Source organism: Macrobrachium nipponense, chromosome 8, assembly GCF_015104395.2.
Source record: "Macrobrachium nipponense isolate FS-2020 chromosome 8, ASM1510439v2, whole genome shotgun sequence".
NCBI classification, from domain to species: Eukaryota; Metazoa; Arthropoda; class Malacostraca; order Decapoda; family Palaemonidae; genus Macrobrachium; species Macrobrachium nipponense.
Genome location: NC_087203.1, coordinates 114,628,767 through 114,633,375, shown reverse-complemented (window position 1 = coordinate 114,633,375; position 4,609 = coordinate 114,628,767).

Below are 4,609 nucleotides of genomic sequence, written 5' to 3'. Positions count from 1 at the left end.
TTTATAATAACTTGCATACTTCCAGAACTGTGATCAGTGAGCAGTCAATTCGTCATTCTCTTTGGCAAAATACGATAAAGCTCTCTTGGCAGCCACGGGGAAAGGACTTCTCTAACCAAATACCTTTACAGAGCTACTTGCTAATCAGTGCATTCCTCTCGATGGTCAGGGGCATTTGGCTTCCAAAGTGCATAAATCAACTGCGGTTTCTTTTCCCCCGAGCTTCTGTTATTTATCAAAGATTTAATTCCAGTTATCAGCCCACCGAAGTATGCGACTGGGTAATTAGGGAGAAGTGATTTGTCCCTTTTTCATTCAGTGAATATAAATGCTAATTGCATATGAGGCTATAGTCAGGATCACACACCCCTGAGGTATCCAAGATCTGGCCCCCTTAAAGTCAGAGTTTATTTATGGGGGATCTCAATGTATTCAGTTCCATGCAATGAATTTGGAATTTTATGGAACCGTGTTCTAAGTGGTTCAGGGTCATCTTTGAACTCCCATTGTGTAATGAGACAAAAATCCAGCTCCATTTATCTAAGGCGTTTTCAGGAAATTCTAAATCCTGTTGATGAACCAAGTTAATTTAATTCGAACAAGGCGTGATCCGACCTCCAGCTTCATACGTGCAAGATTTTCCCCTGGCGCAGAAGTTCTAAACATTATATTCCTGACTTTTAACGGTAATTAAAACGAGCTAAAATCTATGGTCAAAGACCATTGTTTCACCAACGAAAATTAAAATAAATACGCTATATTTTATTAGAAAATAATTTTTCTATTTTTCAATATGCACATTATTTCTTACAATCTCTTTCTAATAATTAACTTATAAACATCCTATCCTAAGATTCCTGTATTTTTAACTCAACGCGAAACACCTTTTTCAGACCTTTTTAAGCTCTACCATAGACCTTTCCTAACACCCCCACACACCAACAAGAACAACGTCAGCAAGAACAACAACAGAAAAGTAGTTTGTAAGGCTTACTCCCCGAGTAAGCGAAAATTAAAACAAAAGACAAAGACTGCTTTAAATGAATTCACTTCTGCCTTTTACAGTATCATGTTTTGTCTAACTGATGCATTTGTTTGTTTGTTTGTTTGTATGGTGATTTGACGTTGCATGGAACCACTGGTTATTCAGCAACGGGACCAACGGCTTTACGTGACTTCCGAACCACGTCGAGATTCGTGAACTTATATCATCAGAAATACTCATCTCTAACCCTTCAGTGGAATGCCCGAGGATCGAACTCGCGGCCACCGAGGTGGCAGGTCAAGACCATACCGATCACGCCACTGAGGCGCTATGCCACCTTCGTTTTAAGTTGCCTTATCTTTGAGTTGGGTATAAGTGCAATCTCTTTCTATTTCGTCCAAACATGTATTTCATTCATGAGAAACCAGATTCCTTATTATTATTATTATTATTATTATTATTATTATTATTATTATTATTATTATTATTATTATTATTTGGGAAAACACTATCACGAGAATATATTCTGTTCTAAAGGGTCCACAATAAAAAAAATTTAAAATTCGTGTATAATTTATAAACACTTTGTAAAAGCTTTCGAACCCTTCCCTGGGTTCAACATCTACACTTCATATCCATAAAGGAGAGTTGGTTCAACGATTCCTTTATAACTCGTACTCCCTGACCCTGACTTTCACAGACACACACGCCAAGTCTCTTGATAATCTTTTACAGATACCTTTTCGGGGAAAGGTTTAATGATTTAATTCACTCAAAAGCTAAATCTTTAGTTTTATGAATAATCTACCGATACATTCAGCTTATGATCACGAGGGTGTCAATATTTTTAGACTAATATTTAACCGGAAGATTAATGATATAATATAAAAATAAAATGGTGTCCTGTCATCGGCAGCACAGGTGTTTACGATAAGTGGAGAGACTGACGCTGTGAAATGACTGACTAACAGCTGAAGCTCTCAGTTGATATTTTCACTCATTCAGCCACTCGTTCATACATTTCATTCAAATGAATAACCAGGTACATACGACTATCTTGAATTTCCAGTCAAAAAAGAGTGATTGCATCCGAAATATGACGTCATATAAAAACATATATATTAATGTCAGGGTTTACTGTTATGAAATCTAGGGAAATCCAAGGGCGAAATAAAATAATAAGTAGCAAAACGAATTGTTACAAAAGCCACACCAAGGGACTAAAGGGAAAATAAAAAATAAAGAAAGGTACAGGAACAAACAAAATATGAAAACCAAAAATTTGACGCAGCCTGAAACCAATATAAAAGTTATGTAATCCTCAAAATATGATACGAAAAATTGCAAACTGCCTGAAATTATAAGAAAATAATAACATAGGTTTTACGAAGAATCAATCTTCGTAGTTTGTATAGGTGAAGAATTTAATTTACAAAAGAATGAACAACTTTTCTAAAGTAAAAAAAAACGACTCGCACGAATACAGTCAGGATAATATGTTTGATAGTCCCCCCATTATAATGCATCATAGGAAATATATTTCCTAGAACACAAATGGAAAGAGGCTTGAGGACATTTTAGTTTCAGTAATACTAGAAGGCTTAGAAAATAGTTCAGAAGTCCATCTTTCAATAACAAAAACCAGGACTGAAAAGTTCAGTAGGTTTAAAAAACCAGGACTGAATAGTTCAGTAGGTTCTACGGCGGAGCCACAGAGAAACGACTAACTTAGGTGGGCCTCTCTCTCGTCTCTCTCTCTCTCTCTCTCTCTCTCTCTCTTTGGTCTTAGGGGACTATAATTCTCTCTAGCTATTCATTCAGCCACGATAGTGCCAACAGCCCCCTCAGAGTTGCACTTTCACGATTACATCAATGGGGGTGTAGACGGCCTCCGACTCCTCCTCCTCCCCCAACCCCTCCCCCTCCTCCTCACTTGATCTCCCACCCCTCTCCTTGCACCCTTCTCCGCCCTAACTAAAGCTTCACTCTTACCAGTAGGAGATCTGGAAGGGAGACGGTCTAGAAGGGAGATGGTCTGGAAGGGAGAAGGTTTCGAATCAAGGGGGTCTGGAACGGAGAGGGTCTGGAAAGAAGTGGTCTAGAGGGAAGGGGTCTGGAAGGGAGGGGTTCTGGAAGGAAGGGGGTCTGGAAGGGAGGAGATCTGGAAGGGAGGGAGTCTGGAAGGGAGGGAGTCTGGAAGGAACTTGAAGGGAGGGGTTCTGGAAGGAAGGGGGTCTGGAAGGGAGGAGACCTGGAAGGGAGTGGGTCTGGAGGGGAGGGGATCTGGAAGTGAGAGGTTCTGGAAGGAAGAAGTGTCTGAAAGGGGGAGGGTCTGAATGAAAGTGGGTCTGGAAGGGATGGCTTCTGGAAGGAAGGGGTCTGGAAGGGATAGAGTCTGGGAAAGAGAGGGGTCTGGAAGGGAGAGGAACTGAAAGGTAGAGGGTCTAGAAGGGAGGGGGCATGGAAGGGAGGGGATCTGGAAGGGAAATTAGTCTGGAAGGGAGAGGAACTGGAAGGTAAAGGGTATAGAAGGGAGGAAGTTTGGAAGGGAGGTGGTCTGGAAAGGACATAGTCTGGAAGGGAGGGATCTAGAAGGGAGAAGAGTCAGAAAGGGAGATGGGTTTGGAAGGGAGATTAGTCTGGAAGGGAGATGGGTCTGGAAGGGAGGGGGTTCTGGAAGACTGAAATGCGTACGTATAAGAAGTGCGTGAGAAAGGGGCATAAATTGGGACTGAAGGGCAGAGATGAGGAGGAAAATGATGGATATAACAAAACGAAATTACAGGATTACACTTCTGTAATTAGGGATGATTGCTACAATAGCAAAGGATTGAGGTATACGGGTGAAATTATGGCTTAGGCTTCGAGGAGGTGGTGACTGACTTGGGGGGATGGGGGCTCTGATGGTTCCTGTCGCGTTAGGCCACGACTTTTAAAATCGGTTATTCCCAATTCAAATGGTATGTAATGTCAGCCATGATCAAAATTAGACAGGAATATTATATAACTAACAATTTAAGCTTGGAGGAAAGTTACTTGACTTGTTGACTTTTTCACCTAAGTGAAAATCACTTATAAGTGCTATGCACATCGATCTGTTCGGAAGAGGTAAATAAAGAACTTGATAAACCACACGTCCACGTAAAATCAGGTCGAGAAATAAATTCAGGAACAGGTAATAAATAAATAAATAAATAAATAAAATAAAAAACAAAATGATGAAAACTATATTCATAATGACCACTGGTTTTCAGTTAAAAAACCAAATTCAGCGGAAAAACCTTAAGTTTTCAGATAAAAAAAGAAAAAAAAAAGAAGAAAAACGCGTCATCCTTTAACGGAAAAAGTGGCAGCGAGTCCAATGCTTCATATGCTGTAACATTCTGGAATATCCAAAATGTATTACTGAAAGATATCTTATTTAACCCCCAAATAACCAAGTGTTTACATAAATATAAACTCCTCCCCAAAAAAAGTAATTATTACGATTGGATCTGCGTCGTGAGCATAGTAAGCCTTTAATAGAAAAATACATTCAATACATCACCACCTAACTGAAAGCTAGGTTTTGAACTCTATTGAGAAAGACTTCCAGGTGACCATTTTATCAACTCATAAATATCC